An 11,214-nucleotide genomic window follows, 5' to 3' on the forward strand; every position below is an offset into this window, starting at 1 on the left:
AAATACTTATACGTCAATAGTTATTTTACGTAACTAAATTAAAAGTGTTTATCACGTATTGAAGAAATGTTTATGCAGTCCAAATTTTGTTCATGCAATATTTTAAAATATTGTATTATTTAAATAAATCGTCATGACATTTGAAAATGATTTTATGATATTTCTAAAAAAAGGTAAAGAAAGTCATTTTGTTTATATGAAGTGTTAGTGTCAATCAAATAATTGCTCATCATATTTTAGAAATGTTCGGACATCTCGGAAATATCTTCGTGGCATCTAATTTTGTTAATTATAAAAATATTATGGTAATTTAAAAAAACATGTTTCCTATCATTCGAAAATTTGTTCTTGGCATTTTCAAAAAAAATCTCTAAATACTTAATAAGTTACTGCAAAAATTAGTAAAAAGGTTCATATCATTTATTAAAATGTTTATTTTGTGTTAACAAAAGCCACTATGTATTACGAAAATGTTCAATGTGCATTTGAGAAATATTTAACGTATATTTGAATAAAACTGTTTAACATGTATTGGAAAAAATCTTCACCATGTATCCAAAACATATTAAACTTATATACAAAAAATGTTCAACCTTTATCAAAAATAAAGAAATACAACAGGAAAAAACCCGAAATGGCTAAAACAACAAAAAATGGTAGAGAAAATATATAGTGAAAATAAAAGGCACAGACAAAAGCCTCTAAAACCGATATAAAGCGGTCTATAGAAGCTTTCCACAAGCCCCACAGAAAGCCCTCCAGAAAGTTGTTGGCCTGCCTGCTGGCTGAATTGCCAGAAGCGAGACTGTGTTCGGTCTCCAATTAAGTGAGGTATAGTTTTGGCGCGCTCTGCTACCCAGCTGAATCTCGTTTAGTCATTTCTACGTGCCTTATTTGGCCAATCAACTAAAAAACACGTGATTTAATAAAATACTAAGAAAACGTGTCTTTTTTTGTGATGAAAGAAAACATGCCTTGGTTGCTAGAGTAAAAAAAAGTAGCGGAGTAAAGTGCAGTACTCTTTGCTGTTCCTTCAATTACTCATGTGAGCCGTCTACAAAACAAAGTTAGTGATAGCTTAGCAAATTTTGCTCGCTCTGAGTGTAGAACCATGACTTGGTTAGGATCAGGTCCCTCTATTGCGGTTGAGATGGCTCTTGCTGATTGTAACTCTGATGTTTGAGTAATACAAATTTTCATTCGCAAAAAAAATAAAATAATATTTATGTTGTATTATCCGCAACCCAAGTGAGATGAAAAGTTGTGAAACTTCACGGATAAGCATGTTTGACTCTCGAGTGTATATTCACCCTATATGAAAAAAATAGTAATTACTCCATAGAAAGTCAAAAAACTTGAATATATTTTTGAAATAAACTTGGCCTTACATTGTATTAGTAAGAAAAGCATGAAGGAAAAACCCGTTGACTTCAAGGCAATTTTTTTTAGAAAATTAAGGCCAAAAATAGTGTGAATAGTACCTTGTATATAGCAATAGATTTTGTTTTTTCCCAGAAGTCAACACAGGTTTTTCCATCGCCGAAAATTCATATACTAGTGCAAAAGGAAGTCAAATTTATTCCAAACAAAATTTTAATGATTTTTGACTTTTTGCAATTATTATAAAACATCTCATATCAGGTATATACATCCGAGAATCAAAGGGCATTTCTGGATTCTTCACATCTTTCTCATCAACTAATCTTCTCCAGTATCCCCTGTCCCCCCCCCCCCCCCCCCCCCCCCCCCCCCCCCCGACATGTTACGTGCATGCATGTATATGAATTCTGTTGCGTGTGACTTTTGGCAACGTCGCAACGTATTCCATGTGTTGCGTAGAAGCTCTGACGCTGGTACATGGCACAAAGGTCAGACGCTTAGCGACACTAACAGTGGGTGGTAAGCTTTATCTGTGGCGACAGGTTGGTAGAAGAATCTTCCTTTTCCTCTCTGGTTTCCCCATCTTATCTTCAATTCTTCCTCTCCTCGGTGATGCTCGCCTCGCTCCTCGTGGATTCTCACGTGGGACGCCCCTGGATGGTTCGTCTCACTAGATGACCTGGTTGCGCCAATGGCGCAAGAAGCGAATTAGAAGCGATGATGGTAGTGAGTAGTCCTGGCCATGGGCAGCCCGGCCCTGACGGCCCGACCCGGCCCGGCCTTGTCCACGGGCCGGGCTCGGGCCTAGGTTTTGAGCCCGAAGCACTGGCCCGGCCGGTCACGGGCCCGTTGTTTTCCACGTTTAAGGAAGAGGCCCAGCCCGTGGCCCGACGCCCGACGGGCTTTTAGCGTGATGGGCCGGGCTCAGGCCCGATTTTTAGGCCCGACAGGCGGGCTGGGTCGGGCTTGGGTTTTTTGCGTCGGGCTTTGGTTGGCCCGGCCCGAGAGCCGGGCCTGGGTTTTTTGCGTCGGGCTTTGGTTGGCCAGGGCCTGGGTTTTTTGCGTCTGTTGAACGATCACCGCCAGAGATCACCATCATACTGCACTGCCATAAGAGGAGCTTACCAAAGTAAGCTGACTAAAAATTAAGAAACAAGAACAAGCGAAACATCGCAAGACAAAACACTCAAAGCACCAACCTTCTCATTGTCACTTGAGCCCCAGTGTACTGTCACATAGTCGGTTCTTGGGTTCCCTTGGAAGTGCATTTGAAGATGAAAGCATATGCTTGACCTTCCTCCATGTGCGCCTGATGGAAGAAATCGCTCTAGCCTCTAGTGATGGTGGCCCTTTTGTCAACACCCTTGGTAGCGCAAAGGACGAGAGCAAACCAAGCTTCCAAACCATGAGAATAAGAATATTTAGAGATTGATCAATAACTCCTTGTAGCATAGGGAAATAGATACAGGTATGATGTTCCTACATAGTGTTATATATTACGTTGAAGGTTGGTTCATAGGGTATTGGATACTCTTAGCAATATTGAGAGACATCCAATAAGAATTCAAAGTACATATTTGCATCAATCAAATATCTGAAGAGATGCATAGAAGGAAATGCACATACAACTTCACGGTTTTTTATGGACAAAACGACCCACATCTAGACCTAAACATCACCCAAGGATGATACATGACACATGACTATTATTTCAGAATATAGAGCAGAGAGCCTATTAACAGTGGTATTCTAAATCTCTTGACAGCACAACTCGTGCAAGAAAAATGAACAAAATAAGACACTGCAATTCTCTCCTGAAGGTGAAATAGCGCGCCATGCCCCCTTCCCACGTTCTGTAAACATAAACAGAAACATAAAATGCTTGACATTCAGACTATCGGGGTGATTTTCTTTTGTATTGGGTAAGACATTGCATCAATCCATCATCTATTTGTGAAACATTTTACAACATTCATCCCAAACATCAGGGGAGGGGGGCTGTAAGATTAGTCACATGCTACTCAAATACTTGCGCATGTCGAAAGGCAATAAAAGTAGCCATTCGGGTAAGTCAGCCTGTGAGAGGAGCTCAAATACATAAAGAGATCGATGGTTCAAGCAGAGCGACAACATGTGTACAGGTCAATTACACAGAGAAAATAATATAGTGGTTACTTATCTGAAGTGATAACTCATAACATTTTACTCATGCTGCAGGGTAGAAATCGTTGCATACTTATCAAATTCGGTTACTGTTTCAACTGAAAAAATGCAAGCAGAATTCACAGAAGAGATAATGTCAACCAAAATTATATGTGAATGTACATTAGAAACTTACATGGAGATGTAATGCGGAAGCAGAGGCGGCTATACCCTTCTGAGAGGCTTATAGCTGATTCAACTTGTTGGTGACTTTACAATAATAAGCTCAATAGAACAATATATATGATCAAATTCGGTATCGACTAATGGACAAATAATCTTTTTTCTGTAGTTTACAATTGTACGTGCTAATCCATCTTAGCACTGTCCAAGTTTCTACTGTATAAACTGATTTGATAGTTTGATACCAACGACGACTATAATAAAAATTCATAGCACTGTATCAGCTACTAATCAACTCTATTATTGCTAACTTGGTGCTTACGGAAAGCCAAATACGATGGTTTTGTTGCTTCAATTGAAAATATCATATCAAACTGGATTAAAAACATATTTGTCCACACCTGATTAATTACTAATGAGATTGTAGGACGTTTGGTCAAAGTACGCTTCAATAGGATATATTAGATCAAACTGGACTAAAAACATATTTGTCCACACCTGATTACTAATGAGATTGTAGGACTTTTGGTCGAAGTTATTAATAAGATTACACTGGTGAAAAAACTACAGTTTTGACCATATTTGATTGATCAAGAACATGGATCTTCCTATCTTGTCTTCACAAAGACCAGCAAAACAATGCTTCTCATCCAAGGTAACTTTTGAGAAGTACATGGACATAGAGATATATAACAGAAACTTCATAGAACAAATATGGTTATTTAAACGGCAAAGATAATGTGTGAGCGTGCTGCTGCTCATCTTAACACACATCGGTTATCCAGCATGCAAACCATGGTATGTTAGGAATGGTCGTGTTACACACAACATATTGGTGTGGTGATGTAGGTGCGTCCTGTTTAGATTCACAGCTTCGTATGTACCTGGCCAATTAACTAATCTATGTGAAGCTATCTTGATCCTTTTGATTGTGTGGACACATACATTGCGATGAAAACAAACCAATCATAGAATCAAAGAAAACCCAGTCTAGTGACTATGCAACACAAGGAAGTACTGAAGCGCTTGCCTTAAATCTGAAGGCAGGTCCAGGAGTTGTGTGTGTAGTTGATAGACTGAACTGGGAGCGGAGTCCTTGTCATCGCCGTTGTAGAAGAGGATCCCGCTGCAAACACTTGAGCAGCGCCAACCTTAGTTGTGCTCCGACTACGACCCGATCTGCATGACGTATCGCGTATGTGAGAAGATTTTGTTAACTTAGAAAATCAGAATACTATTGTTAGAGTGCAACATTATTTCAGTTTACTAAAAACCCGAACATGCTTGATCATTCAGAACTTCTTTGGAAGTCAAGTTAAAAGTCCAGGTGGATTAATCTTCTTAGGATGAGCACTCAAATATTCAGTTTGGAAGGCTCATCTGTACATATTAATTCCACTCCATATAGAAAGCGAATGGACAAATATCAGAGAGTTAACTGTCTTTTAGCAATACCTTCTCAACAATAATGATATGAAGTTCTAGCACTGAACAATCCATGTCCAAATCAAAAAAATAACAGCAACACAAATAACAATTTCTCTATCCTAGTATCAATTCTCCACTATCCAATCCATGTCCAGATCAAAACAATCAACAACACAAATAACAGTTTATTTATCCCCAATATCAATCAACAAAAAGTTGTAGGAATTATTAAAAGAAAGGGAGTGAGACAGAGAGAGAGAGAGAGAGAGGGCACAGAGGAGAGAGGGGGAGTACCTGTGTGTGAAGGGGAGATTGGCGCTGCCAGGGCCGGGTGCCGCGCACGGGAGGTCAGCGGCGAGGCTCCTGCAACGAACGCCCCCATGGCCCGAGGCCCTGCGTCACGAGCGGAGGAGGCGGCGGGGATATTCCTCCCCAGACGCCCCCACGCTCTCCTCCTCCTCCTCCCCCGTCTCATCCACCCCTCCTCGTCCTGGATCCCGCCGAATCCGAGGCTTGTGGGCGCGGAGGCGAGCTTCTCCGGCGGCGGCGACGGCAGGAGAGGAGACCATCAGACAAGATGACCCGTATTTTGGAAGGCTCGTCTGTACATATTTTGTGTTTACAACATCAGACAAGACCATCAACGTTGTATCTTATCTAGCTAAGTAGGAATCTCACATCTGGTTGCGCCTCTAAATATAACATGGAGGCATAATAACATGATGGTTTTTGTCAACTAATATTGATGGTTCTCGCCAAATCAACACAAACTCGGCAACAACATGTCCAGCTGAGTACATATCTATGTCATGCATTGCCTAGAGAAAGAAAACATCCAACAAGAGAAACTTGTGACCCATCCTAAAATTCCTACAATCTGAACGACATCAGATTCAGCACAAGATAAAGTGTATATCTTAATCTTATTGAACCAAAAAAGTAAAACAATAAAATTGGGAACATTGTATATTAAAAATATAAGTGTGGAAGACGGTGCCATTCTCATCAGCATCGACCAATTTTGCGTAAGTAAAAAAATATCAAACATGGGAACCTTATCAGCCATCCTAAAACTTGGAATCCGATACACGAAGAACATGAGACACATGACTACCATACATCATATACAACATGAAGTTATTTTTATTTTTTGAGAAACCATGCATCTATTGCCAACAAAATGGGGGCTTCTCATGTACATCAGACCAACAAATGCAACTGCCATTTTTGAAGTATTCTGGTCTGACTGAAGTATTTTGGAATATTGAATTATTTCCAGGTCTTCTGTGATATTTAGGCATAGTGATAAACTTTTGTGTCCCTAACACAATGAAAAACAACAAAATACCAAGGCAATGAAAAGCACTTCTAATAATAAGTAAATCACAAGAGAAAGCTAGACAAATCCATATTTAAGGGATAAAACAACAGAAAATACACAATCATCAGACCAAGTTCACTTAACTTCTATATACCATGATCTTCTAACCGTAGAGAAGGTGTCTCATAAATAACATAAAGATCATCCTTGGATATTAAAGCAGCAGGCAGTGGCATCATAATCGCTCTCCCTTGACACATAAAAAGTGTTTAGATTATTGGCAATGACAACTAAAAAGTAGTTATGATTGGTACAAAAGCAGATAGGTAATTTGTAACCACGCAACAATGCCCGACAATTTCAGTGAACCATGGGTTAGAAGCAAGAACAACGAGAAAATATTGGTAATGGATCTTTGCGGTAAAAATCAATGGTACAAGCTTGCATGAAAATCCAGAAGCCCAACTCGACATAATAATGTTAGGAAGTGTAAATTCAAATTTAGCTAGCTAACAAGGCCTGCATCCATCAGGGAATAAAGTTAACTCTGCTCACCTGTAGAGGGTTAATAAACATTGGAGGTTGCTGGCCATAAGAGAGTTGCTGACCAACTCCATGAATACAAGCAGGGACATTGCCATGCGAGGACCAACAATTTGAGCCATTGGGACAGGACGCATGTGTGACAACCATGTCTGCAACAAACAACAATATTAGTGTCGGAAAATCTAATTGCTGCACAAAAGCAAAACAAATAAATAAATAATATGGAAACTCTATTTAGGTAATATGCAAATTTTTCCTGCTCTCCTGAAGAGTATTCAAGTGCATCCTTGCATTAGGGACGCCCTTTGTGAACATCTCAATAGTATAATTATCTGAGAATCAGAAATCTTTCCTACATTCAGATAAAGGGTAGCATAACAGGAGATCAGGCCGCTGACAATAATCCCATGAGGCAAGTGATACAAGTACACTTATGTACACCACCATGCTTAAAGAATACATCTCAAATGTCAAATTCAGTTATTTACATGAGGAATGGCCGGCATGCTGGCATGCCTCACGCAGTATTATCTAAGAGACATGAGTTAGTTGTTCCTATCAAGCATGCACATACTATGCAAAAAATAAGTTGCACTAATTAGATTTTCTGATCCAAAAGTCCAATGATAAATAGATTGCTCAGTGAAACAAATAAATAGAGCTTATCAATTTTCCATAAACCAAACAAAGTTTATTATGTTTATATGTATGATGATGAATTAAAATAACCTTTTCTAAGTTGATTATTTGCCAACTAAGAACATGAAAGTAGGTCTAGCAACACAAATGGTTGTAAAACAGAGGGGAAATCATTTAAGACTGTTGACATACAAAGATCCTAGAATAGCATTTGAACAACACCGCTAACTTAGTCCATTCCAACAACCCCGTACAATATTTTTCTTTTGTAACTGAACATTGGATTTCAAAAATAGCATTCTTGAGAAGCAATAACTTTATAGCTTGCATACAAATTTACCTTACTGGTTTAGAAAGTAGTTGCGCATTTCTCAGAAGTTAAAACTACAGAACGGGTGAAGAGAAATCTGTGTATTAGTATTTGAGAGATTCCTTATGCATGCTTCAGGAAAGTATAGTGTAGGATGACATAATATTTTTTTCACCAACCAATAATAAAGAAAGGCCATTTCTAAAAATAAGAATGAAAGAGAATGGCGCTTACTTTGACAACGTTTGTCTACTGGTCTTACATGAACATTCTCCAGTCTGAGGTCAGTATGTGCCATTCGAAGGCTATGCAGACAAATTATCTGCATAAAGCAAGACACACAAGCTAAAATTACAGAAGGGGTAAAGAGAAATTTGTGTATTAGTATTTAAGAGATTCCTCCCTTATGCATGATTCAGAAAAGTATAGTGTGGAATGCCATTATATTTTCTCATCAGCCAATAATAAAAAAGGGAAACTATACCCGGAATTGGAATGAGTACGATCTCGCTTATCTCAGCAAACAAAGATAAAACTAAACGAAAAGATGCTCAAGGCTTGGCCTCAGTGGGTCCATCACCAAAACATTGTAATCACCCTCTCTACACCAAACCACCTGACGTTTGGAATCCCATCTGTAGAACGAAAGGGAATGTCAGTTGATTCCTTTATCAATAAACAAGAGACTGGAGTAAGCAAGAGCAAGGAAGTGAAAAGAAACCCCATATATTACTTCCTCCATGAAGTATTCTGTATAAGTTTGACTCGTACAAAAAACTGTAGATGCTTTCCCTTACATGGGATTGCCTAGCTAGATAGTACTGGTCCTCCTTGCTCGTCTCAATCAAGAACGCAAAGCAAATAACCATAACAAAGAAATATTTATGGCACATATAAAAGGCTGGGCAAGAACATTCAAAGAAAGGCTGGTGTTATTTTCTTGAGATAGAATCCATCTGCATCCCTTCTTCGGCTAGTTAATAGAAACACTGAACTACAAATAGTCAAAAGAGTAACCTGAAGCACTTCATTTTCACAAGCAGCCTCCAAGGTCTAAATTGCTAGGGTTCTTGTTTGATATTTTGTTGAAGTGGAACCTAAGATAACATTACAAGAACATATGTAGAAGATAAAACTAAATCACATCTGGAAAGGTCTGGAGAAATCTCAGGAGAAATTCAATGATATTAGCAAGAAAGAATACCTAGAGGAAGCACTTGTTTGTCACATGCAATTCTTATTCCAACCATCCCTTCATCCAGCGCAGCTGGATGAATCCATATCCATAATCGGTGTTGTAATGACCTGCAACATCCTTCATTAAATCTAGTATGAGAATTAGACAAATCTGCTTCTTTGGCCTCCAATTTGGTACTCTGGTGTGTTGCTACCATGGCTCTCTTCATGTACGAAAGAGAGAGGGAACAGAGGGGAGCGGGGGAGGACCTGTGCTTGGAGGGGAGGTGCTCCGTGCGCCGGCGAGAGTGGCATGGCCGACGGCGGCGAGCTGGTCTCAGCCGTGACGGGGGGCTCACCCAGACGACAGCACCGCTGGAGATTTCGACCCACACGGCAAGGAGTAGTACGGAAGCAGGCTGCAGGACCTCCTTCTGCCGCCGCACGGGATGAATCAGTAGCTTGAGCAGAGTGACGGCACCGCGGACCTACTTCTGTGGTGGCGGCCTCTCGCAAGGAGATCCGAATCCCCGTGCGCCCCTGCTCGCTTGAGGAAGCGGATCCGCCACTCCTCTTCGCCGGACTGGGAGGAGGAAGATGTGGCAGGTCGAGGCCCAACCATGGAAGGAGAACCGCCTGGTTCCTTTTGCCCGCCTCCCAATCTGTCACCTCCTCTAGCTGTGCTGGTTGGGGAGGAGGCAGGAGAGGAGGTGGTGGTGGAGGCGGGGAGAGGGAGAGGGGAAGCAGCGGCGGCGGCATAGACAAGGGGAGCGGGATGGGAAGAGACGAGGGAGAGAAAGGGGGTGACGAGGGAGATATTTTTGCCGACCCATGTTCGATCCGCCTAATTCGACGCTCGCTGCAGCGCGCACCTCTTTTCTCACCGAGAACGCACGCAAGATAGACCACATAGCTGGGACCGCCGGGGAAATAGGCCCACCAGTCATTCACTTGAGCACAAAAGCATAACGTGGAAAGAAATCAACCGATGGATTTTTGACAGCAGCGTGAAAAGTACTCACCGTGGTAGATCGTGCGAACGAAATCACTCGCGGGGCGTAATAGCGCTAGAATGGCGGGTAACACAGCAGCGTTTATATGTTAGATGTGCGTGCAGCCTTTGCTCACTCACTCATGTTAGTAGTTGTTACGTGTGATGGCATAATTGCAGTGGTTACGGCGGGCGCTCCTAGTGTCCTAGTGAAGGGTAACGCGTCGATCGGAAAGCCGCCGCACTTTGGAGGGCATCATTCGTGTTTGACACTTCGAGGGATTCTAGAAATGCAGGTTACAGCAACATATGAGTGATGTCCACTGCTCTCGGTCCCTTTGTCTTTCCTTGCGAAATTTTAGTCGACGGATGGGCATTGTTTCGGTTCTAGAGTTGATAGACAGAAAAGTGTAACTCAAGTTATAACAAAAGCGCATCTTGCAATAACAAAAAAATTAATTTGTATTACCCCTAAAAATGATTTGTATTAAGGGATAAGTTGCACATTTTACTCAACTAAAGTTGCACTTTTTGTAACGAGTGCGACTCAAAAAACCCTCTGTTAACCCCGGAAAAAAACTCTCTCTTAATTTAGAATTAGCAAAACCGATAACATGGCTTTATGGGCTACATCTTGAGGAGCTTGTTTCTTCTTCTGAAAATGAAGTCAACTTTTACCCTCTTCGATCACATGTATGTGAACTACGAGGTGCGATGATCGGCCAATGCGAGAGGGAAGCAAAGGAAGACCACACTAAAGCGACGCATCGGGAATCAGTTGCAATATACGTTCATGGTATTTGCTTATTTGGAACAAAATAAAAATACATATGAGTTACTGTAATTAATAATTGAGGTGGGTCTTTTTCATGCATGTTTACATGATGAAGTCAGTCGGGTGCATGTTGAGATAAATGGGTTAGTGGGTGCTACTTATTTTGATTTACATGAGTAGGGTACCGAAGAAGAGTTGTAGACAACACGGCGACCCTCTGCCAGGTCAGAGTTAGTTGTGCGGTCCAGGTGGTGGATGTTGGAAACGATTGTTTTAGCAATGTTTCACGATGTATTGATCGGTGCAAAGCGCACGTATATATG

The 11,214-nt window shown here is 40.9% G+C and overlaps 1 long non-coding RNA gene across 9 annotated transcripts; it reads right to left on the minus strand.

Moving 5' to 3' along the window:
* Window positions 1–1,759: 1,759 nt before the first annotated feature.
* On the minus strand, window positions 1,760–9,960 carry LOC123046408 (uncharacterized). Of its 9 annotated transcripts, none has more exons than XR_006422303.1 (9): window positions 9,396–9,960; window positions 9,154–9,254; window positions 8,434–8,584; window positions 8,184–8,271; window positions 7,010–7,352; window positions 6,609–6,704; window positions 5,428–5,735; window positions 2,580–4,884; window positions 1,760–2,485 (listed from the first exon to the last, which is right to left on the minus strand). It is a non-coding gene; the product is annotated as an uncharacterized lncRNA (long non-coding RNA). The 9 variants fall into 9 exon arrangements; XR_006422302.1 differs by having other exon boundaries at window positions 6,599–6,704; XR_006422299.1 differs by having other exon boundaries at window positions 5,812–6,704.
* Window positions 9,961–11,214: the final 1,254 nt, after the last annotated feature.

Source organism: Triticum aestivum, chromosome 2B (genome assembly GCF_018294505.1).
Source record: "Triticum aestivum cultivar Chinese Spring chromosome 2B, IWGSC CS RefSeq v2.1, whole genome shotgun sequence".
Classification (NCBI taxonomy): domain Eukaryota; kingdom Viridiplantae; phylum Streptophyta; class Magnoliopsida; order Poales; family Poaceae; genus Triticum; species Triticum aestivum.